Raw genomic sequence first — 26,255 nt, forward strand, 5'->3', positions numbered from 1 at the left:
TGCATCCACTGTCCTGCCCGCCCTGTCCGACGAGCCCCAGTGAGATGAACCTGGTACCTCAGTTGGAAATGCAGAAATCACCCGTCTTCTGTGTCACTCATGTGGGGAGCTGTAGACTGGAGCTGTTCCTATTCAGCCATCTTGGAACCACCCCTTGGCTAATTATTTTTTATTTGTTGTAGAGATGGGATCTTGCTGTGTTGCCCAAGCTCATCTTGGACTCAAGCAAGCCTCCCACCTTGGCCTCCCAAAGTGCCCGGATTATAGTCATGAACCACGGTGCCCAGCCCAGAGACACAGTGCCCAGCTTGGCAGAGCGTGTGATGGAGCCAAGGACAGGGCTGTCAACTGGCTCCACAGCAGGGTCAGTGGGAGAAGAAGGAAAGGAAGCTGTTCTTGGGGGCTTCCCCATACTATTGACTCCAGGTATGCTTGGCATCAATGGAGGACGTGGGGCTGAGACACTGGGTCCAAAGTTTGCGATCATGCCAGGATCCCAGAGCAGCAGAACTATGGTTGCTGATGGGTGTCATGACACTCAACAAGAGTGTCAACCTTTATCTGGGAGTTTTGGAGGCCATTGGTCATGAAAAGCTAGGAAGGCTGAGGTGGGAAAGGAAGTAGAGGTTGGTAGTCCCTCAGATCTTACTCTTACCCAGCTCTGTTTCTTCTGTCAAAAGGCCTTTCCTCCTCATCTTCATGGCACCCACTCTAGGAGCTAGGTCCACTGCTTCATAGTCTGATTGTCACCCTATGCATTCTCTGCCTCATGTTAATTCCCTGGAGAGGCAGTTCTGGGAAATCATTAAGAACCCGATTTAAATATCCCAGCTCTGTGACTTCGTGTATGTGACTTCATCTCCCTGTGCCTCAGTTTCTTCATCTGTGAAATTGAGATAATAATAATAATAAAATATACTTCACAGGATTGCTGTGAGAATTAAATAATGATACAGTAAAGCCCTTAAAATAATGCTTGGTATATAGTGTCATATATGTGTTTGCTGCTGAAGCTACTTCTGCTACCATTACATAACTCTTCCTGCTCCTCCTCTTCCTCCTCCATACAGTCCAATCCCTTCAAGCCTCCCTGCAGCCTCCAGATGCAAGCACTCCCCAATCTTCTGATGTTTAACCCACAAGTCCCATCTCTCCTCCATTCCAATGGTCACCACCTCATTTGTAGTCCTCAATGCCTCTAGCCAAACAATGGCCTTCAGATTGTCCTCCTTTCCTGCAATTAAGTTCCCTTTTGAGCCATTTTCCAATCTGCCTCTGAGAGAGTTATTTTTAGAAAAATGCAGATCAGATCATGTCATTTTGTCTTATTTTTAGTAACTACATTGCCCGTAGAATAAAGGTCAAACTTAATCTGACACCAAGCCATCTTCTGAACTCTCTGTGTACCTTTTGCTCTAAATATATCCAAATTCTTGCTCTTTTCCAAACCTATCCATATTTTTCCTTCTGCCTAGAAGCAATGAATATTTCCTTCCCTCCCTCCCCCTTCCTCCTTCCCTCCCTCTGTCCCTTCCTTCCTTCCCTCCTTCCTTCCTTTCCTCCTTCCTTCCTTCCTTCTCTCCTTTCCTTCCTTCCTTCTCTCTCTCCCTTCTTTCCCTTTCTTCTTCCTTCCTTCCTTTCTTCCTTCCTTCTCTCTCCCTTCTTTCTTCCTCCTTCCCTCCTTCCCTCCCTCCGTCCTTCCCTCCCTCCCTCCTTCCCTCACTCCTTCCCTCTCCCTTCTTTCTTCCTCCTTCCCTCTTTCCCTCCCTCCCTCCTTTCCTCCCTCCCTCCTTCCCTCACTCCTTCCCCTCCTTCCCTCACTCCTTCCCCTCCCTCCCTCCCTCCCTCCCTTCCTTCTTTCCTTCTTCCCTGTCAACTGCACTTTTATTCAAGAATTAAAACCCAGATGGAGAGAGAGAAGTCTTCCCCAGTTCCCTCAGTGCATATATACACAGTAGATGGTAATCCTTGAAGACAAGGACAGAATCTTATTCATGCTACTCACACATGGGTACAAATGAAACAAGTGAGTAGAAAATCATGTTCTGCCACATAAGGGTGGTGTCTTAGTCCATTTTGTGTTGCCATAACAGAATACTTGAGACTGGGTAATTTATAAAGAAAAGAGGTTTATTTAGCTCCTAGTTCTGCAGGCTGGTAAGTTCAAGGCATGGCCCTGGCTTCTGGCATGGGATTCTGTGCTGAATCACAACATGGCAGAGAAGGTCAAAGGGAAAGCAGACATGTGCAAGGGGATAAAATGCAAGGGGCATCCTGGCTTTATACCCACCTGCACTTGAGGGAACTAACCCAGTCTTGCCAGAGTGAGAAGTCACTACCAGGAGAACGTACAAAGCCATTCATGAGGAGCCCACCCCCAGGAAACAAACACCTCCCACTAGGCCCCACCCCCCAACACTGCCACATTGGGGATCAAATTTCAACAAGAGTTTTGGTGGGGACAAACTTAAACTGTGGCAGATGTCATGTCTGAAAGTGAGTTATGGGAAGTAAGGTAGCTTCAGTAATTTATGACAGAGAGGGAAACTTTTCAGGTAATGCTAAATAAGGATGTTTCCTCTTTCTGTCCAAAATGTCAGGTACCTTGCAATAGCCAGAGAGAAAGCATTCCAAACGACAGCAGTGGGTACAGAGGAGTGGAACTCTCTAGGTTTCTGCTTTGTCGGAAGTGTGCACTTTCAAGTCAGGAATACCTGGAGCAAGAGATTCAGGAAAACAGAAGCAGACAAACTCCAGCTCAAATCATTGGGTGCTGAACTGTGAGCAGCTAGGGATAGAGATCCTGGAATTATTGGAGGGGAGGATGTCAGCCTTGATCCAAAGAAATGGCCAAGTGCACTTGAATTTGCGTTGGATGTGAAATATTGTGGAACCAGAAAACAAGAGCAAAGCTGGTGGATTAAAGGTGAAAGGGCCTATGCAAGGCAGAGCTGAACTACTCCAAGCTACCATGAACTACTCCAAGCTACCATGACCAGAACTATGTTCTGGTCACTATTGCTGCTGAACAAGTCATCCCTAACCTCAACAGATTCTCATGAATTTGCAATTTTCTGCATGAATCTGCAACTGGACAGGGTTCCTTGGGAAGGCTGGTCTTTGCTCTTTGTGGCATTAGCTGGGAGCTGGAGAATCTACTTTAGGACAGCTCTCTCATATGGTTGGCAAGTTGGTTCTGGAAGTGAGCTGGGAGCTCAGGGGGGGATGAGGGCCAGGGGTCTTGGTTTTCCTCCCTCTCGGCCTCTCCACAAGCTGCTCAGGCTTCCTTACAACATGGTGGCTTAGTTCTGAGAGTGAGCTCACAAAAGAAGCAGGTGAAGCAGAGTGCTAGCCAATGTTGAACAATTGGCTTCCTGGGGTAGAAAAAGCCCTAATTTGCAGTGTTTGCTAATTTCCAGGGAGTAAATAATCCCAACATGGCTAATTTCAAACTACTGAACATAGAATTGGGAAGAGATGTATACAATTAGCTTTCAAGAGCTGGTATAATCTCCAGCACCTCACTGGGTGGAAACTGCCCTAGCCTTGGAGGTCACATAGTGTCACTTGTACTGTAGTCCACAGACATGTCCAAATGCAAGAGAAAGGAAGTTAGACCTCTATATCTTGATGGAAAGAGTATCGAAGTACCATTGTAAGAAGAACTGTGGGATGGGAGATATTTTTGCTACAATTTAGAAAGTACAGTAGGCTGCAGAATGGAGATGTTAATGCCTAGAGAAGCCAGGTAGAGAATGAAAATTGGTAGGGAGGTCAGGTGTCAAGTGATGAGAACAATTGACATGTGCCCTCCGTGCCCTGGGAGAAGTAGGCGGGGAGGGCTGGGTGTGGTGGCTCCTGCCTGTAATCCCAGCACTTTGGAAGGCTGAGGTGGGCGGATGACTTGAGGCCAGGGGTTCGAGACCAGCCTGGCCAAGATGGTGAAATTCTGTCTCTACTAAAAATCCAAAAAAATTAGCTGGGCATGGTGGTGCATGCCTGTAGTCCCAGTTACTTGGGAGGCTGAGGCAGGAGAATCACTTGAACCCAGGAGGTGGAGGTTGCGGTGAGTTGAGTTCACACCATTGTACTCCAGCCTGGGTGACAGAGTGAAACTCTGTCTCAAGAAAAAAAAAAAAGGTAGGCAAGGAGCAGGTGCTGGTGAACTGGAGACTACCACGTTGGGTGAGCCAAACACTCAAACACTTCTATGGATAGAGCCAGCCCTCAGGCAAGTTGTTGGCAACATTTGACACAGTCCCAACTCAGAGGAGACTAGAGGAAATAAATTAGTTGTTATATGTTTAAACTTATAAACATATGTAATATGTTTAAAATATAAAGCATATTAACTTGGCAGCCTGGATTTAAAAAAACAAATGGCTGAGTGCAGTGGCTCATGCCTGTAATCCCAGTACTTTGGGAGGCTGAAGAGGGAAGATCACTTGAGACTGTTGACCAGTCTGGGCAACATAGTATGATCCCATCTCTACAAAAAATAAAAATAAAAATAAATTAGCTGGATGTGGTGGCACATGCCTGTAGTCCCAGCTACTGGGGAGGCTGAAGTGGGAGGATCACTTTGAGCCCAGTAGTTCAAGATTGTACTGAGCTATGGTAGAGTCACTGCACTCCAGCCTGGGTGACAGAGTGAGAACCCAACTCTAAAAACAGAAACAAAAACAAAACAAGCCCTGCCTTTTAGTTATTTTTAAAAGTCATCAGAAATGAGTAGACCCAAGTGCCATTTGCATTCAAGGCTCTGATAGATAGTTTCCCTATGGAATGCTGCTTAAATCAGTCCCATTTCATTTTGAGCATATCTAATATTTCCAAGGCACAGTGTTTGCTTTGTATGTATGTATAACATGTACACATCTTCTATCAGTACACACATACATATATACATATATATGTATAATTGGCACATGGAGTCTTGCTCTGTTGCCCAGGCTGGAGTACAGTGGCATGATCTTGGCTCACTGCAACTTCCGCCTCCTGGGTTCAAGCGATTCTTGTGCCTCTGTCTCCCGAGTAGCTGGGATTACAGGTGTGTGCCACCATGCCCGGCTAATGTTTGTATTTTTAGTAGAGAGTTTCACCATATTGTCCAGGCTGTTCTCAAACTCCTGACCTCAGGTGATTTGCCTGCCTTGGCCTCCCAAAGTGCTGGAATTACATGTGTGAGCCACTGCACCCAGCCTCTTGTACTATTTTCCACATGCATCTTTGCTGCAGAGCCCAGAATGAAGAAATGGCAGCACAGTTGGCTGATTTAGCCGAGGGTTACACATAGCTGGTCACCTAAGGGGTCAGAGTGCTGTTATGAGTTGGAATTCAGGGTGGGGTCCTACAAATCCACTCTGTCCTTTGCCACCGCACTGGGCAATGCCTCCTGTGACTCACGGTCAAGCTGCATTACTTGCAGCCTGATTAGCTGTGATTAGCCAGTCCCCAGATCCTTCGAACCCTGGTTTTCCTTTCTTCCTGCTAAGATGACTTTTTTGGCAATGTTTGCCCCTGCCAGAGAGGAGGCGCAGGAACAACAGTGACATTCACAGTGGGAAATTTTCATACTGGCTGGAAGCATCCACTAAAATTAAATGTACGGATTATTTGTGGGTTTCATTTTTCAGACTATTTGTGTTCCCCAGTGACACAAGTAATTGGAAATTGACTATAGTAGCTCTTTGAGAAGATTATGGAAACACGGTGAACAACGTATGCAGCTGGGTGAATTGGGAACGTGGGTCTTCTGATTTTTTTATTTTTATTTTTTATGTTTTTGAGATGGGATCTCACTCTGTCACCCAGGTTGGAGTGCAGTGGCGTGATCTCGGCTCACTGCAACCTCCACCTTCTGGGTTCAAGCGATTCTCCTGTCTCAGCCTCCCAAGTAGCTGGGATTACAGACACCTGCCACCATACCTAGCTAATTTTTGTATTTTTAGTAGAGACAGGGGTTTCACCATGTTGGCTGGTCTCCAACTCCTGGCCTCAGGTGATTTACCCACATCGACCTCCCAATGTGCTGGGATTACAGGCCTGAGCCATCACGCCCAGCCCAGATCTTCTGATTTTTTATGTGTGTGTGCTAATAAAAGTTTTTAGCATATAGTTTTCAATTAATTCATATTTACTGGGAATCTTCTATATTCAGTTAGGGAATTTGAAGTAGGCCATAGTCCCTGATCTCTAGGGAAGCAGGGTCTACCTGTGACAGGTTATACAGCAATACAATGTCAGTAGCCACTCAATACAATGGTTTAAGCCAAGAAAAAACTAATATTTATTTTAGGGTTATAGAGTGTACAGTGCCTGATTGGAAGAGACATGAGAAATTGACAAATGGCCTGAACAAACTATAGATGAGGTAGAAAAATGGGTTGGTCGGATCTGGGAGGGCTTCAAGAGGAAAATTCTTCACAGCCTGAAGAGCAGGTGGTAGCACCAGGGGGTGGAGGAGTGAGACACATGGGGGCGAGGGATTGGGGTGAGAAGAGCATTCCTGAGTAGAACCTCAAAAGCAAAACCTCAGAATGAAGAAAGTAGAAGACAGTTTTTTTTTCCTTTGTTGCCTGGGCTGGAGTGCAGTGGTGTGATCTCGGCTCACTGCAACCTCCACCTCCCAGGTTCAAGCGATTCTCCTGCCTAAGCCTCCTGAGTAGCTGGGACTACAGGCACATGCCACCACGACTGGCTAATTTTTTTGCATTTTTAGTAGAGATGGAGTTTCACTGTGTTAGCCAGGATGGTCTCGAACTCCTGACCTCGTGATCCACTTGCCTTGGCCTCCCAAAGTGCTGGGATTACAGGCGTGAGCCACCATGCCCGTCCAGAAGACAATTTTTTTATGTATAAGTTTGTTTTGGATTTTTAGTTTCTTGAAATATTTACTTATTGACTCTAAATGGACTTATTATATTGGTAGATCTGCAAGAGAGTACTATTATTTTTAAAATACAGGAAAAAGGCAACTTTTTTTATCAGACCCGAGTGGCTGGAATGGAATGTTCTGGAAGGTGGGCAGCTGGCAGCAGGATTGAGTAAATTCCTTTGAACCAGACCGTGGTAGACCCAGTAACCAGGTCAAATAACAAAATGTTTTTCTAGGGCGAGATGTTGTTTTCATGAAAACGTAGCATTGCTACATGTTTTGTTCATGCCCGTGTGCTGTCTGTGAAAAAATAAATTGCTTATTTATTTTTTGAATACGCATATGTTAACAAAATTCCAAAAGACACAAAAAGGTATGTAGCCCCAATTAAGTCTCCTGCTCACCCCTGCCCCCTGGCAAGCCAGTTCTTTATTCTAAGACAATTTAGCAGTTTTTGTTAGGAGTTTTTGTTATATGCTATTTGCCAACAACTAAAAGGTCTCTGGGCTTAGAAAGAGCCAGTATTATCTGCATCATTTCGAGTTGTGCTCAGTTTTAAAATTCTAGTCCTCAACTGCAGCCCAAAGCCAGCACTGTGTCAAGTGAACACTGGTTGGAAGAATTGTCAACACTGCCCATGTGACATTTATTTATTTATTTTGAGATAGAGTTTCACTCTTGTTGTCCAGGCTGGAGTGCAATGGCGCAATCTAGGCTCACTGCAACGTCCACCTACTTGGTTCAAGTGACTCTCCTGCCTCAACCTCCCAAGTAGCTGGGATTACAGGTGCCTGCCACCACGCCTGGCTAGTGTTTGTATTTTTAGTAGATACAGGGTTTTGTCATGTTGACCAGCTGGTCTCGAACTCCTGGCCTCAGGTGATTCACCCATGTTGGCCTCCCAAAGTGCTGAGATTACAGGTATGAGCCACCGCGCCCGGCCAATGCAGCATTTAGTACATAAGTGCATGAGATTCTTTTGGGCTTTTGGGTTCTAAGGCACAGAACATAGTCAAATCATCTCAGGCCCAAAAAGGAGCTGTTGCCTTGTAAAGAGATCTCACAGAATCCGAGGAAAGAAATCAAAATAGAAGCAGTCTCTGGGGAATGTGTCTGGGCATGACAAACTGAAGCCTGTCTTCTCTTTCTCTTTCTGATTGTGTGCTGTGGGTTTGTGCAATTCATCTCTTTGTGCAGATTAGCCCTCTTTTTTGTTGTTGAAAATTGTTTGCCCTCTGCCCTAAATCGATATGACCTTTCAGCTCTAGTGCTCACCACCCCTGTTGGCAAAAACTTCTATGCCTTTTAGCTCAAATTCTGGTGAGAATTGGATTGTACCAGTTTGTCTCCCTGAGCCGGGCCACACACAAGCAATGGCTTACACTGGCTGGCTTTGGTCGCATGTCCCTCCCTGGTCCCCTGAGCTGTTATTTGAGCAGGATCAAGGGAAGGTCAAATGGCAGGTTAGAGGTCCCTTTCAGGCAGTTCAGAATTATTCTTTTGACCTTATCTTGTTTCCACTGCTGTGTGTAACCTCCTTAAGGACAAAGACCCTGAGGGTGTCTAGCTTGGCACTGAACACATAGTTTGATGTGCAGTAAATATTTGTTAGTTTTATTGATTTTCGCCCCCCTCTTGGAAGACACTATCCTTCAGAAAGGACTGAAAAGTCTGCATTTTAGATATTTATTCAACTGCCATTAAAGGAGTGTGGTGAAGCAGATAGGACTCAAAAATCAGTTACTGCCAGGAGGTAATGATTTGGAGCTGTGTGTTCCTCTTTTGAACAGGATCAATAGATTATTTTCATTAGAAACACAAGGCAAAAAAATAATAATCACACAGAGGCAGAGCAGCTATAGCCTGGGATATTTCCTTTAGACAGAATTTAACTATATGTCTACTCAGTGTCCTGAAAGTGTGACAGAGTAATAAACTCTTTTTTTTGAGACAGAATCTCGCACTGTCACCCGGGCTGGAGTGCAATGGCGTGATCTCAGCTCACTGCAACCTCTGCCTGCTGGGTTCAAGCAATTCTCCTGCCTCAGCATCCCAAGTAGCTGGGATTACAGGCACCCGCCACCACATCTGGCTAATTTTTTGTATTTTTAGTAGAGAGGGGGTTTCACTATGTTGGCCAGGCTGGTCTCGAACTCCTGACCTTGTGATCCACCCACCTCGGCCTCCCAAAGTGCTAGGATTTCAGGCATGAGCCACCGTGCCCAGCCCGAGTAATAAACTCTTAATTGGAATATCTTGGAGGTGGCCAGCCCTAGTGAGTGAAAATTGTGAAATTATGACAAGCATTTAGCCAAGTACAAGGCCTACTTTAATGACTAGATAAGAATCTTTGATAAGAGTAGAATGTTTACATGCAAATGATGCTGATAATGTGATTGTCAAGTATCCAGAGTTAATTTTCTTTCGTGTTTTTTTTTTTTTTTTTTTTGAGACAGAGTCTCGCTCTGTCTCCCAGGCTGGAGTGCAGGGGCGCAATCTCGGCTCACTGCAAGCTCCGCTTCCTGAGTTCACACCATTCTCCTGCCTCAGCCTCCTGAGCAGCTGGGATTACAGGCACCTGCCACCACGCCTGGCTAATTTTTTGTATTTTTAGTAGAGACGGGGTTTCACCATGTTAGCCAGGATGGTCTCAATCTCTAACCTCGTGATCCACCTACCTTGGCCTCCCAAAGTGCTGGGATTATAGGTGTGAGCCACCACGCCCGGCCAGTTAATTTTCTTAGGTAGATTCAACATCCCTTTTCCGATTTTGTTAGAATTGATCATTTCATTTGCAAACATATTTCTAAAATCGCTACTAATTTCAGAAGAGCTGATTCTGGATGTGTCTTTTATTGGCTTACAAAAATTTACCATCTACTTGTGAATATATAATTGCCAAAAATTGGGTTAAATTTGAATTGTTTTCTTGGGGAAAATCTTAGACAAGGGATGACTGAAGCACGTATGTTCTGCTAAGGTAAATATATGTGCATCATTTACATTTGGTACATAAACAAGAAGTGTTATCTGGCCAGGTGTGGTGGCTCATGCCTGCAATTCCAGCAGTTTGGGAGGCCAAGGTGGAAGGATTGCTTGAGGCCGAGAGTTGGAGACCAGCTGGGCAACATAGCAAGACCTCGTCTCTACAACACAAAAAAACTAGCCAGGTGTGGTGGCACACACCTGTAGTCCCAACTACTCAGGGGGCAGAGGCTGGAGGACCACTTGAGCCCAGGAGATCGAGGCTGTAGTGAACTATGATGACAGGTTTCGCCATGTTGACCAGGCTGGTCTCAAACTCCTGACCCCAGGTGATTCGCCCACCTCAGCCTCCCAAAGTGCTGGGATTATAGGCGTGAGCCACCGCAATTCAGTCTGGATGACAGAGCAAGACCCCAGTATTTAAAAAAAAAAAGTCATTTGTCGGGAAGCACTAGAAAATGGGATTTTGGAAATCAAAGTCTGGACATGGAACAAAGGTAACCAGAATAATCTCTCAGCCTGACTTTACCTTATCAGGAAGTGGAGAGTGTCCATCCCTTTGACCCAAGCAGGCCTTGTGACTACTTTAATAAAGAGGGCACAGAAAAAATGACTCTGGGTCAGTTCAGACATAGCTTTTTGCTGGCCTAGCAGCTTCCAGTTCCTGCCTCTTGGGAACCATCTGCCTTAGAAGTGTGTTCACCATTAGGTCTCTGTGTAGTAAAAAGTCCAAGCCACGTGGAGAGGCCTGGAAGATGTGGCACCTGTAGAGTGATGGAGGCCAAGGAGTACTAAGGCACCATACATGAGGGTGAGGAAGCCCTCTTGGAAGCGGGTCCTCCAGTCCTCTCCTGCCCAGCTTGTGACATGGAGAGCAGAGATGCACCATCAGCCGAGACTTTCTGACCTACGACATCAACAGCAGCTTCAATAGCGGTTTTAACTGTTAGGGTCATAAGTCACTTTTTTCTTCTGGGCCTCTATTGGTTCATCAGAAAAAGGACAATGGTACCTTTTTCTCTGTTTCATAGGGTTGGTGTCAGATTTATCATGAGGTCATGCTGAGATAACAAGTGTGAAAGCTGTTTTGTAGGTTAAGAATGCTAAGAAATGGAGCACAGTGGGTAGGCTCAAAACATGTGACTTAGCCACATGTGGTGGTACGCCCCTGTAGCCTCAACTACTTGGGAGGCTGGGGCAAGAGGATCACTTGTGTTGAGGGGTTGGAGATGGCAGTGAACTATGATTGCACCACTGTACTCCAGCCTGGGTGACAGAATGAGACTCTGTCTCAAAACCAAACCAAACCAAACCAAACCAAAACAAAATATTTTTATTAAAAAAAAATTGTTTTTTCAGATGGAGCCTCGCTCTGTTGCCCAGGCTGGAGTGCAGTGGCACGATCTAAGCTCACTGCAAACTTCACCTCCTGGGTTCAAGCAATTTTCCTGTTTCAGCTTCCCATGTAGTTGGGACTACAGGCACATGCCACCATGTCCAGCTAATTTTTGTATTTTTAGTAGAGACAAGGTTTCACCATGTCGGCCAGGCTGGTTTTGAACTCCTGACCTCAGGTGATCCGCGTGCCTCAGCCTCCCAAAGTGCTGGGATTGCAGGTATGAGCAACTGCGTCCGGCAAAATTTTTTTTTAAATGTGATGTGTCCCAGTGTGTACATGGAATGTGACAGATGCTGATTCTTCTTATGATCACAGCTCTTGAAGACCCTGGTATCATCTATCATTGGTCCTCAGGTTCCCTTACTGACTCCTATTCTATGTTTATCTTTTTTCAAAAAAATATTTCTTTTAGAGACAGGGTTTCCTTCTGTAACTCTGTCTGGAGTTTAGTGGTACAATCATAGCTCAGTGCAGCCCTGACCTCCTAGACTCAAGTGATCCTCCCCTTCTTAGCCTCCTAGGTAGCTAGGACTACAGATGTGAACACCACCACCCCTGGGTAATTAAAAAAAATGTTTAGAGGTGGGGTCTCACTATTGCCCAGGCTGGTCTCGAACTACTGACCTCAAATGGTTCTCCTGCCTCAGCCTCCTGAGTAGCTGGGACTCTAGGTGTGTACCACCACACCTGGCTAATTAAAAAAATTTTTAGGGATGGAGTCTTACTATATTGCCCAGGTTGGTCTCAAACTCCTGGCCTCAAACTGTTCTTTTGATTCTGCCTCCCAAGTAGTTGGGACTACAGGTGTGCACCACCACACCTGGCTAATTAAAAAAACTTTTTTAAGAGATGAGGTCTTATGGTCTTAAGCTCCTGGCCTCAAGTGAGTCTCCTGCCTCAGCCTCCCAAGTAGCTGGGACTACAGGTGTGAGCCACCACACCAGTTAGCTTCTATTCTTTAGCCCAGTTACCTGTCATATGTCAGAGGCCCCCAGGGAAGGGTAGAGGAGATCCTGATTCTACAATTCTGTTTTATGATTCTTGTGCTATTGACATACTGGCCACTCCAAAACACAAGGCTCAAGGAAATTGTGAAAGTGTTAATACCCTTGTTCTTCCTAGGGTGATTCCTTTTTTTTTTTTTTTTTTTTTTGAGACGGAGTCTCACTCTGTCGCCCAGGCTGCAGTGCAGTGGTGCGATCTCGGCTCACTGCAAGCTCCGCCTCCCGGGTTCATGCCATTCTCCTGCCTCAGCCTTCCGAGTAGCTGGGACTACAGGCACCTGCCACCATACCTGGCTAATTTTTTATTATTATTTTTTTTAGCAGAGACGGGGTTTCACCGTGTTAGCCAGGATGGTCTCAATCTCCTGACCTGGTGATCCGCCCACCTCGGCCTCCCAAAGTGCTGGGAATACAGGCATGAGCCACCGTAACCGGCTGGGTGATTCCTCTTATTTTAATCTAGACTTGATTTTTGACTGAATACTTTTCCACATTTATTGCATCTGTAGATTTTTTTTCTGTATGAACTCTCTGATGTTTCCTAGATGTACATTTTAGACAAAATTTTTTCATGTTTATTACATTTGCAGGGGTTCTCTCCTATACAAATTCTCTGCTAAGATGTGAGAAAACATTAATGGTTTTACTACCAACTATTCATTTTACCAACATTTGTAAAGTGTTTCTCCAGTGCAAATACTGTAGTGTTCTCTAAGGTATATGGACAAAGTTCTTTCCAAATTTCTTACATGTATAAGGTTTCTATCCAGTATTAATTCTCTGATGTTGGGTAAGTTGTGAACACCAGTTAAAGGTTCTGCCTCATTTTTTACACTTGCAGCATGTCTCTCTAGCATAAATCTTGTGTGTGTGTGGTAAGGTTTGAGCCCACATTAAAAATTTGCCACATTCTTTACATTTTTAGGGTTTCTCTCCAGTATTAATTTTCTGATGTTGAGTAAGACACAAGCATCAGTTAAATGCTTTGTCACACTTATTACGTTTGTAGAATTTCTCTTCATGTATGGATTCTCTGGTGTTATGTAAAGTTTGAGTAACAGTGAAAAGCTTTGGCATATGTTTTACGTTTCAACCGTTTCTCTCCAATAAGAATTATCTTATGTCTATTTATATTTGATGACTGACTGAATATTTTCCCACATATTTTGCATCTGTATGCGATTTTTTCCAACATGACTTCTCTGCTGTTGAGTAAGTTTTGAGGACTGGCTCAAAGTTTCACCACATTAATTGCATTTGTAAGGCCTCTGTTGAATATGTATACTCTGATGGATAATAATGTTTCCACATTGGCAAAAGACTTTCCCACATCTCTCACATTGGTAATGATTCCCTGGAAAGTTAGTACTTTAATGTTTACTAGAATTTGACCTTGGTTAAAGATTTTCCAAGTTTCATTACAATTGTTATGTTTCCAAAATTGATGTTAATATTTACTTTAAAAAATATGGTTCTGGTCGGGTGTGGTGGCTCATGCCTGTAATCCCAGCAGTCTGAGAGGCCGAGGCAGGTGGATCATGAAGTCAGGAGTTCAAGACCAGCCTGGCCAAGATGGTGAAACCCCATCTCTACTAAAAATACAAAAATTAGCCAGGTGTGGTGGTGGGTGCCTGTAATCCCAGCTACTCGGGAGGCTAAGGCAGAGAATTGCTTGAACCCGGGAGGCGGAGGTTGCAGTGAGCTGAGATCGCACCACTGCACTCCAGTCTGAGCGACAGAGCAAGACTCCATCTCAAAAAACAAAACAAAACAAAAAATTATTATATATATGGTTTTGTAGAAGTAGCTAATATAAACCGAGTTTTTTCTGAGATGCTCTATATTCCTAATTTTCTTTGGCAGTTAAATTTTTGTTATTGTAGTTGTTGCACATTGGTTATCTATATTATAACCTTAGGATGCTAATTTCTTCCCTTCCCCGGAATGGGCTATGTCATCACTCAGGGCTTTGTCCTTCACATGCTCCCTCTCTTTGCAACTGATGTCACAAAGTTCTGCTGACATACTCTGTGACACAGCTGTTTGGAACTTACCTTATGGCCCCATTCTGAGCTGCTAGCTCCCATCTCCCCACCCAGGAAGCAGCTCCTATGGCCGATCCCCAAGTGCAGGGGTCTCTGGGCTTCTGTCTTCCCTGATAAGCCCACACATGGGAGACAGAGAGCTCAGGGTGGGACTTGGGCTTCTTTCAGAATGAGTCTGTGCCATAGGGCTGCACCTCAGCCTTAAGGACATGCTCAAAATGCCCATCTCTATACGTTGAATCAAGGACTTCTGGGGCAGACTGACTGACTGAAGTGAGGGTCATGCTTGTAAGTCTTGAAGACTTTTCATCAAACTTTCTGTTAAAATCTAAGATCAAAAGCAACTACTATCCAAAATATCAGGGTTTGCTGCCAATGAACGGATTGACTTGGAGGAAGAACAACTCATTACTGCTGGGCCTGAGGAACAGGCTGGAAGGGAGCTGACTTCACCAGGGACTTTCCACAGGTGACCCTGGTTCTGCAGTGATAGAAGCTCCTATACCCTAAGCTGTAAAATTATTCAGAAAGATCAAGGATAATGTGTCTACATTTTACCTTGAAACTGGCTGACAATTTACTTCTGGGGATTATTTATTTTCTCTCTTTTCTAATGAATTTATAACCTATTATATCTTTTTTTCTCTTTTCTGAAAATCACAGTATTTTTAAAAGACAGTTGCAGGAAAGAACCATGACTTTCTATCAGAGTGCTTGTTACAATTCCACTCTTCTAGTTTGTGAAAATGTGCCACTTGCCAATGTTTTTTGTTGCGTTTTTTTTGTTTTGTTTTTTGGATGGAGTCTCCCTCTGTCGCCCGAGCTAGAGTGCAGTGGTGCCACCTCGGCTCACTGCAACGTCCACCTCCCAAATTCAAGTGATTCTCCTGCCTAAGCCTCCCCAGTAGCTGGGATTACAGGTGCCCACTGCCATGCCCAGCTAATTTTTGTACTTTTAGTAGAGACGGGGTTTCACCACGTTGGCCAGGCTGGTCTCGCTCTCCTGACCTCAAGTGATCCACCTGTCTCAGCCTCCCACTGATGTTCAGTTCTTATCCTTTCTCTTTCTCAGTTCTTGTCCTTCTTCTTGTAAGTTTTTTGAACATGCCAGTGAAAAAGCAGTTCAGCCATTTGGTGAAAGAAATTTCCATTTACCAACATAGGAAGAGTTCATATTCACAGACTCCAAACATAGATAGAGTCGGCCCTCCTCATTCACGGTTTCTGCAATCCTGGATTCAAAAGATGTAAATCAAAAATATTTCTTATAAAGCATCTCTACTAAACATGTACAGACTTTTTTCTTTATGTTATTTCTTAAACAATAAAGCATAACAATTTAGGTATTACAAGTAATCTAGAGATTATTTAAAGTATGCAGGAGAATATGCATTGGTTATATGTAAATACTATGCCACTTTATAAAAGGAACTTATGCATCCATGCATTTTGGTATCCAAGAAGAATCCTGGAATAAATGCCCTAGGAAGAGCAAAGGAATATGGTAAAATGTGTACCATGTTCATAATAATCTAGCTGTTCACTACAACAGATTGATAAAATGAATAATGGACTCAGACTTCCCTTGGCCTGTATGGCTTGGCTGGCAGCCTCTGAGATGCAGCCCTTTTCTACCAAGATGTGCATTAAGGCTACCATGTACAGTTGAGAGTCAGATGGCTCTTCACCAAAAACAGATCACATACTAATTTTAACACATTCCAGCCTCCTAAGAGTGTCCTGTTGAGAAGCATGCCATCTTGATGCAGGAGAGAATTCGTTAGCAAGCTATGGCAAACATCTGATTCCATGTACTTCCTATGTATCTACAATTGCATATAATGAGAAATTAGATAATTTATCAAAAATGGCCTTTACTTTTAAAAATGTTTCTTATTAATTTTGGTTGAAGAAGAGAGAAGACACAATGTTAATGCCAGAAGTGAAAGAGGAGTTATCATTACTGATCCTAGGAATGATTAAATAAAAATAAGGAAATACTATGAACCACTAGTAAAGTATACCAAACATTTAAGGAAGAAATTGTCCCAATTATCTACAGTCTCTTCAGAAAACAGATGCAGAGTGAATACTTTCAAACTCATTCTCTGAGGCTGTCAGTACCATAATACCAAATCTAGACAAAGGTATTACAAGAAGAAGAAGAAAACAGAACAATATCTCACATGAACAAAGATGTAAAAACCCTCAATAAAATAGGAAACCAAAGCTAAAAATGTATAAAAAGAATTATATAACACAACCCAGTGAGATTCATTACAGGCAAACAAGGTGGGTACAACATTTGAAAATAAATTAGGCTGGGTGTGGTGGCTCATACTTGCAACCCCAGTCTATTAGAAGGCCAAGGCAGGAAAATCACTTGAGGAAAGAAGTTCAAGACAAGCCTGGGCAACATAGCAAGATTCTGTTTATATTTACAAAAGAAAAGAAATTAATTAGTTCATCATATTAATATGTTAAAGAAAAATTATATGACTTTATTTGTACATGCAGAAAAATCATTTGACAAAATCAAAACCTATTCATCAGAAAAACTCTCTGAAAACTAGAAATAGAGGGAAGCTTCTTTTATTTAACAAAGAATATCTACAAAAACCCTGCATCTATGCTCATACTAAATGTCGAAACATTAGCTGCCTTCCTGCTAAGATCAGGAGCAAGGCAAATATGTTTCCTGTCACCATTTTTATATAACATCATACTATAAGGCCTAGTTAATGCAATAAGACAAGAAAAGAAAAGGTACATAGATTGGAAAAGAAAAAATAAAACTGCCTTTTTTCACAGATGATATAATTGCCTATGCAGAAATCCCAAAGGATCACAAAACAAAACTCTTAGAATAACCAACTATAATCAGCAATTATAGCAACTTTGCAGAATGCAAGATTAATATAAAACCATCAGTTGCTTTTCTACATATTAGTAATATAATTAGAATTTTTAATTAACACAATGGCGTTTACACTAGCACCAATAACAATAAAACACTTAGTTACAAATCTAACAAAATTAATGTAACATCTATATGAAGAAAACTGTGTTTTAAAATGTCAAAGATCTAAATAACTAGAGTGATAATCCACAATCAAGAACAGAAAGATTAAACCTTGTTAAAATATCAGTATTTCCCAACTTCATCAGCATATTCAATGCAATCCCAATCAAAATTACACAAAGTTAGTTTGTGTATATTGACACACTGACTATAGAGTTTAAATGGAAAGGCAAAGGACCAAGAATAGTCAAGAAAATATTTAAAAGAACAGTTAAAGGAATGACACTATCCAACTTTAAGAACTACTTTAAAGCTACAGTAATGAAAGCAATGTGATAATGGTCAAAGAGTAGAGAAACAGATCAATGGAAAAAAAAGAGAAAGCTCAGAAATTGACCCACACTAATATAGTCAGCTTATCTTTGAGGAAAGAGCAAAGGCAATTTGATTGAGAAAAAATGATTTTTCAACAAGCAGTCCTGGAAAAACTGGACATCCACATACATGATGGAAAAAATAGGGAAAAAAATCCCCAAACCCAGACTTTACAACTTTTACAAAGATTACTCAAAATGGATCACAGACCTATATAAAATGAAGAACTACAACACTCCTGGAAGATAACATAGAGCAGAATCTCAATTACCTTGGGTTTGCCTCCCTTAATACAACACCAAAAACATAATTGATGAAAGAAAAAAACTGCTAAGTTGGACTATATTAAAAATAACATTTCTTCACTACAAAAGACACTGTTAAAAGAATCAAAAGACAAGTCACAGAATGGGAGAAATGATTTGCAAAACACATAACTAATAAAAGACTGGTATCCAAAATATGCAAAAAGAAAAAAATACTCTTAAAACTCAAGAATAAGAAATTAACAACCCAATATAAAATAGCAAAAGGTCCAAAAATATACCTTTCTAAAGAACATATAAGCATGGCAAATAAGCATGCAAAAAGATGCTCAGCACCATATACCATTAGGGCATTAAAATTTAAAATAGCAATGACATACTGCCACACACATATTGGTATAGCTAAAATCCCAAACACTCACTACACTAAATGCTGGTGATGATGTAGAGTAACAGGAGCTCTCATTTATTGCTGGTGAATATGCAAAGTGCTGTGACCAGTTTGGAAGACAGTTTGCCAGTTTCTTACAGAGCTAAATATACACTTACATACAATCCAGCAATCATACGTACTGGCCTTCATTCAAAAGAGGTGAAAATTTGCATCTACACAAAGATCCATAAATGAATATAGAGCAGCTTCATATGTAATTGCCAAAACATGCAACAGACTAAGATCCCTTTCAATAGGCGAATGAATAAACTAACTCTGGCGCAACCATACAACAGAACATCATTCACTGACAAAGAAATGAGCGTCCAGCCTTGAAAAGACATGAAGAACCTTAAATGCACATGGCTAAGTAAAAGAAGCTAGTCTGAAAAGGCTACATACTATATGATTCCAACCATTTGACATTCTGTGCAAGGCAAAACCATGCAGAGAGAAAAAAGATCTGTGGTTACCAGAAGTTTGAGAGGAAGAAGGGAGTGGCGAATAGGTGGAGGACAGCGAATATTTTAAGACAATAAAACTATTCTTTATAATGCAGTGATGGTGAATACGTGTTATGTCATTATGCTTTTGTCAAAATCCACAGAATGTAAAATAGAAGACATGAATCCTAATGCAAACTATGAATTTTAGTTAATAGTACTTTTCTTTTTTAAAATTTATTTCCATAGGTGATTGGAAAACAGGTGGTGATTGGAGATGTACGTTTTTAGTGGTGACTTGTGAGATTTTGGTGCACCCATCACCCAAGCTGTATACACTGCATCCACTTTGTAGTCTTTTATTCCTCACCCACTTCCCACCCAATAATAACTTCTCTATATTAGTTAATTAACAGTAAACAAATGCACAACACTGATGCGAGATGTTAATAATAGAGGAGAAGCTGGGTAGGGGGAGAGAATACATGGAAACTCTGTACTTGCCACTCAATGTTTATGTAATTTTAATACTTATCTAAAAAACAAAATATATTAAGTATCCCAATGAGGACTATCAAATGTAGAACAGAATTAAAAATTATACTATGTTTACATAATTGAATATAGTATCATGTAGCAATTAAAATAAATAAATTCAGATGTTAAATGTCATCTCCATTACGGTAATCACAAAGAAAAGCTACAGAATATACACAAAGAAAAATAAAGGTTAAAATGTTTCACTAAAAGAAACCAAACAAACACAAAAGAAGAAAGTAATGTAGAAAATATCAAGTAAAAAGCTGTAAGGTATACCAAACACAAATAGCAAAGTGGTAGAAGTCAACAGAAAAGAAAAAGAAAAAGAAAAGCAGTGGCTCATGTCTGTAATCCCTGCACTTTGGGAGGCTGAGGCAGGTGGATCACCTGAGGTCAGGAGTTCAAGACAAGCCTGGCCAACATGGTGAAACCCCATCTCTACTAAAAATACAAAAATTAGCCAGGCGTGGTGGCAGGCACCTGTAATCTCAGCTACTCGGGAGGTTGAAGCAGGAGAATTGCTTGAACCCGGGAGGTGGAGGTTGCAGTGAGCCAAGATCACGACACTGCACTCCAGCCTGGGTAACAGACCGAGACTCTGTCAAATAAAAAAATTAAAAAAAAAGAGAGAGAGATCAGTTTTAATCCCATTCCATGATGCCAGCACTACCCTATACCAAAGCCAGACAAAGATATTACAGAAAACTACAGATTATTTGTTCCTAAAGAAACGCTGATGCAAAACTCCTCAGCAAAATTATAGCAAACAAAATTCAGCAGCATATTAGAAAGATTATACACTAGGACCAAGTGGGGTTTATTCTTGGAATGCAAGCCTGTTTTGGCATATGAATGTTTTTAACATACAAAAATTGGTCAACACATACACATTAAAAAAAGAAAGGAAAAAATGATCACCTCCTGGATACAGAAAAAAAGGATTTTGTAAAATTCAAAATTTTTTCATGGTGAAAACACCCAACAAATTAGGATTAAAAAAAACACTATCATCGTGAAATCCACATATTAAAAACCAACAGCAAACAATGTCCTTTAGGGTAAAAGACCTAATGCAATTAAACAAGAAAATGAAATAAATAAATGTTATAGAGATTGAGATTAATAAAAAAAGACAGAAAGCTTTTCCTCTAAGCTCAGGAACAAGGCAAATGTGCCTTCTTTTGCCATTTCTATTCTCCATAGTATTAAAAGTTCTAGTTAGAGCAATTAAGAATTAAAAAGAAATAAACCGCATCCAAATTGGAATGGTAGAGGTAAAATTAACCCTGCTTACTGATAATATAATTTTATGTGGAAAACTCTAGAGATTTAACGCATTCACACAAAACATATTACAACTAATAAATTCAGCAGAGTAGCAGCATACAAAATCGACATACAAAAATCGCTTGTGTTTCTACACAGTAATAATGAATAATCTGAAAAGGAAACTAAGCAAACAATCCCACTTACAATAGCATCCAAAAGAATAAAATCCTTAGGAGTAACCAAGAAGGTAAAAATCCCAAAGACTCTTTTGCAGTAATAGAGAAATCCTGCCTAAATTTCATATGGAATCTCAAGGGACCCTGAATAGTCAAAACAATCTTGAAAAAGAAGAGCACTGTTAGAAAATTCATACTTACTCATTTCAAAACCTACTACAGAGTTCCAAAATAGTGTGGTACTGGCATAGAGACACACATATGGACAAACAGAATAGCAAACAGCTTATAAATAACCCCTCATTTATATGGTCAAATGATATTTGATGGGGATGTAAAGATCATTGAATGGGAAAGGACTGTCTTTACAACAATTGGTGCTGGGGAAGTTGGATATCCATACATGCAAAATTATGCATTTGGTTCTTTACCCTACACCATAAACAAATAAAAATGGATCAAAGACCTAAATGTAAGAGCTTAAACTACAAAATTTTTGAAGAAAATACAGGTAGAAAACATCTTGACATTGTGTTTGGCAATGATTTCTAGGATAGGACACCCAAAGCACAAGCAACAAGAGAAAAATAAAGACAAATTGGACTTTATGAAAATAAAATAAAACTTTTACACATTAAAGGATATTATCAACAATATTACAAAGCAATGCACAGCATGGGAAAATATTTGCACATCATACTTCTGATAAGAGATTAATATCTGGAATATATAAAGAACTGCTATAACTAAACAACAAAAAAAAACTACCTCATTCAAAAATGGGCAAAGGACTTGAACAGACATTTCTTAAAGATGGTGTAAAATGGCCAAAAAGCATATGAAAATATACTCGAGAGAACTAATTATTAGCAAAATGCAAATCAAGCCTACAATGAGCTATCCCTTCACATCCATTAGGATAGCCACTATCAAAAAATAGAAAATAACAGTGTTGATGAGGATGTGGAGTGATTAGAAACCTAGTAAGCTATTGGTGGGCATGTACAATGTCGCACCTGCCATGAAAATCACCAAGCGCAGTGGCTTACGTCTGTAATCCCAGCACTTTGGGAGACCGAGGTGGGTGGATCACGAGTTCAGGAGTTTGAGACCAGCCTGGCCAACATGGTGAAACCCCGTCTCTAATAAAAATACAAAAAAATTAGCCAGGCGTGGTGGTGCACGCCTGTAATCCCAGCTACTCAGGAGGCTGAGGCAGAAGAATCACTTGAACCCAGGAGGCGGAGGTTGCAGTGAGCTGAGATCACACCACTGCACTCCAGCCTGAGCAACAGAGCAAGACTCCATCTCAGAAAAACAAACAAACAAACAAATACAATTACACTTATAATTACCTTATAATCCAGCAATCTTGCCTCTGGGATATACTCAAAAAGATATGAAAGCAGGCACACAAAGAGATATACATACACCTAGGTTCCTAGCAGCATTATTCACAATAGCCAAAAGGTGAAACAACCAAAGCTTCCCTTGAATCATCAACATCAATAAATACATAGGTAAACAAAATGTGTTTTTACATGCAGTGGAATATTATTCACTTAGCAAAAGTAAGAAAATTCTGATACATGCTACAACATAGATAAACCTTAAGTACAATATTGTGCTAAGTACAATAAACCAGTCACAAAATGACAAACACTGTATGATTCCACTCACGTGAGGTATTTAGGGTAATTAAATTCATAGAAACACAAAGTAGAAGAGTGGTTCCTATGGGCTAGAGGGAGGGTAACTGGGAGCTGTTGCTTAATCAGCACAGAGACTCAGTTTTGCAAGATAAAAAATGTTCCCTATAGATGGGGATGGTGGTTGCAAAACAATGTGAATGTATTTAATTCCTGCACACTTCACACTTAAAAATGGTTAAAGTCGTTAATTTTATGTATATTTTACCACAGTGTAAACAATGCTTTTTAAAGTGTACAAATTATAGCAATCTGCAACAGCAAAGATGAATATCACAAACATAATGACATGTAAAAGAAAGTAGGTGTAAAAGTATCCATACTATATTATTTCATTTATATAAAATCCAGTAAGCAAACAAAACTAAGGTTCTGGCTTCCAGTAATACTGGAGTATTGTTGAACTAACACTCTCACATGTAACTGTGATAAAATCTGCATAATATATTATATACAGTTACATAGAATCACACATCTATATAAAATACATATATGTGCATAAGAACTGAATGAGGATTTCAGCTGTGCCCACTGCAGGAGAGACAGGTATTGCAGTTTGAATCCAGCCAAATTAACCCCTTCTTCAAATAATAACAATGCTCTTCAAAAGAATACAGCAGAATTTAGAGTCTCTATAACTACCAGAAACTCATAGAACACATTAAAATTCATGAAATGTGTGAAGAAAGATGAAAATGTAATGTATACACAAGATAAAAAGCAACATGATGTAATCAGATCAGCAGACAAGGATTTAAAATCAGCTCTTATGAGTATGTTCATGAGAGTAAAGGAAAATATTCTCATAATGAATTAACTGATGTGGAACCTCAGCAGAGAAATGAAAATTATAAGAAGAACCAAATAGAAAAATAATGAAATGGAAAACACGCACACACACACACGCACACACACCCTTGAGCTTATCCACAGAGTAGAAACAGAAGACAGCAATAGAAATCATCCAACATGAAACAGGTTTGAAGAAAATGAACAGAGCCTTTAGAGACTTGTGGAGTGACTGAGTCTGAGAAGAAGAGGAAGACACAGAAAAATTAAATATGGTACAAAAGTAAAGAAACTACCAATAGCAGAAAACTTACAAGATGTGGTCAAAAACCCCAATTTTTATATCCAAAAGGTGAACACACCCCAAAAAGAAAATACACCTAAAACCATACCCAGGACATGTTGTGATTTAGGAAACTGCCAGGGCAGCATTTTCAGGTAACTTGCTATGATTTCTCATTTGTAATATTTATAATAACGGAAAATATGTTCTCCTTAAAGTTTTCTTCTGAAGAAAGTCTGATAGTTCAGGCGTAGATGACTTTCCAGTCTAGTTTTCGAGGTTTAATTTCTCACCTTGAAAATCAATTAAATGTGTTTCTTCAAAATCTTGCAGTAAAATTGATGCTCCAGAAAGATGTCCACGGAGATTCTGCTCTTGTGCATCCGCCCTGCACAGATCTGAGGCTGTGACTATGACAGCTTCAGGAGCATGTAGCCGTGGAGTACTTAAGAGTTAATCTGAAAAACTAAAAGGAAAAATGAATTAAGGGAATTACCACGGTTAAGTTCCACCAGCAAATTATTAAAAGTGGTCCAAAGGGATACTTAAAAAGGATTAATAAAAGAGTTTTCTCATTTGTAGAATCCTAGCCCATGACTTAATGTTGAGGTTTGCTTTGTCTTTTACATTAACATGTACGCAGAACATTTTTCATGACCTCACCACACAAACTTCCCTCATGTGTTGGGAGGGACCAAGGGGCCCTCTGGTCCTGCACCTGCATTAATTACGGCCGGGAGGTCCACACTAGGACCCGAAGGCCTGGGAACCAGCCTGGGTGGGGGCAGAGAAGTGGTGGATGTTGCTCCCAAAGCGACTTAGGGGCTCCCTTCCTGGTGGCTGTTTCCTGACTGGATGCAGCAGGGTCAGGCCTTTTCCCTGTGACATTTTCTTCTTTTTATTACAGCGGCAGGAGCGTCCCTGTGAGGGTCGTGACCCAGGTGTGGGCCATGCAGCCAACCCGAGGTCCAAGGGGCGTCCTGGGGAGCATAGGTTGATTTGTGACAGCTTGGAGAGATAGAGCTAAATTTAGGTGACCTTGAAATAGAAGTGTCAGGTTACCAGGGACTAGGTGTTTTCACGTCAGGCAGTGAACTGATCGTTTCAGACACTCAGGAGAGAGCATCCCACACGGGATCGAAAGACGCCAGAGAACTGCCAGGCCCGTGGGCCTTAAGTCCCAGCCATAGGGAAGGGCTGCACTGAGCACGTCCGAAGGGGCATGGAAATGGATGGGCCAGAAGAAGGCGCAGGGCCGAGGGGAGAGGCAGGAAGGGAAAGTAGGGGTGCGCCAAGTTCCGGGAGGACAAGCGTTACTATGGCAACCCTACTGAATAGACTGAATAGAGGCGACCACTTGCCGGTCTGCGGGAAATCGAGCTTTCAAAACAAGTCCTGAAGCAGGAATGCTGGGGAACGAGATGTCACAATTACCAGGTGAGACCAGCGGCCCTGCTCAAGCTGTCTCCTGACAGGCAGGAAAGGTTTGGAAACAGCCAAGCTCCCCCACCCACCGCCAAACTACACGGGACGCCTGGAGGGACGCGGAGGAGGAGGGACCTCTGCTCGATGTATCTGTATCTGAGAGCTGTAGTCTCTTATTCGCTCGCAGCTGTAGTCTCTTACTTGCTCACAGGGCTGCCTGACTACAATCCCAGCATAAACCAGGATTGGAGGCGGTGCGTGTCCCAGGAGAGAGGGCCAGCGCGGTGCGCGCCTCGCCAGGCATGCTGGGAGAAGTAGTCTCCTAGCCACTTCCGGCCGTTGGTCACAGGTTGCCGGACTACAATCCCAAGCATGCATTGGGATTGGGGATTGCGGATGGAGTTGGTACCTTCAGGGAGGGGCAGTGCGGTGCGCTCCTCACCAGGCATACTGGAAGTAGCAGTGTTTTGGCCTTTTGTTTTTTTTTTTTTTCTTTTCTTTTTTTTTGAGATGGAGTTTTGCTCTTGTCGCCCAGGCTGTAGTGTAATGGCGCGATCTCGGCTCACTGCAACCTCTGCCTACCGGCTTCAAGCGATTCTCTCACCTCAGCCTCCCGAGTAGCTGGGATTACAACTGCCCGCCACCACGCCCGGCTAAGTTTTGTATTTTTAGTACAGACGGGGTTTCACCATGTTGGCCAGGCTAGTCTCGAACTCTTGACCTAAGGACCTCTCAAAGTGGTAGGATTACAGGCGTGAGCCACCGCGCCCGGCGGGGTGTAGTAGTTTCTTAACCGCTTCTGGCTGTTGGTCTCGGGGCTACCGGACTAGAATCCTAGCATGTGCCTGGTGGTGCGCAGCCCCGGAGGGAGGGGCAGGGCCGTGTGCACCGCTCCGCTTCCAAAGCCATGCTGGACACTGATTCTGCGCCAACCCTGGCTGAGGGGAGCGAGTCCGCAGAGGGACTTGAGGGGCAGGTCTGGGCTGGGCAGTGAGAAGGGTGGCTGCGAAGTGCACCTCGCCTTTGCCCAAATCGGGCAGGTCTCATCCTCACCCCACCTCCTGCTCCTCAGCTCGGTTTCCTCTCCCACCTGCACCCGGGGTCTTTCCAGAGCATCGCGCCTCCTTCAGCCCAGGGAGCCGCCTGCTTTCCTAAGCTGCTGTGGGAACTGGCCTGAGGTCCAGACGCTGTCCACTGTGCTGCTGCCCTCTGCCC

At 42.2% G+C, this 26,255-nt stretch overlaps 1 long non-coding RNA gene across 1 annotated transcript; it reads right to left on the reverse strand.

Moving 5' to 3' along the window:
* Positions 1 to 12,734: 12,734 nt before the first annotated feature.
* On the reverse strand, positions 12,735 to 25,432 carry LOC100610488 (uncharacterized). Its single transcript, XR_129801.4, has 3 exons — positions 25,242 to 25,432; positions 23,909 to 24,081; positions 12,735 to 15,542 (listed from the first exon to the last, which is right to left on the reverse strand). It is a non-coding gene; the product is annotated as an uncharacterized LOC100610488 (long non-coding RNA).
* Between the last annotated feature and the right edge of the window lie 823 nt (positions 25,433 to 26,255).

This window comes from Pan troglodytes, chromosome 6, assembly GCF_028858775.2.
Source record: "Pan troglodytes isolate AG18354 chromosome 6, NHGRI_mPanTro3-v2.0_pri, whole genome shotgun sequence".
Classification (NCBI taxonomy): Eukaryota; Metazoa; Chordata; class Mammalia; order Primates; family Hominidae; genus Pan; species Pan troglodytes.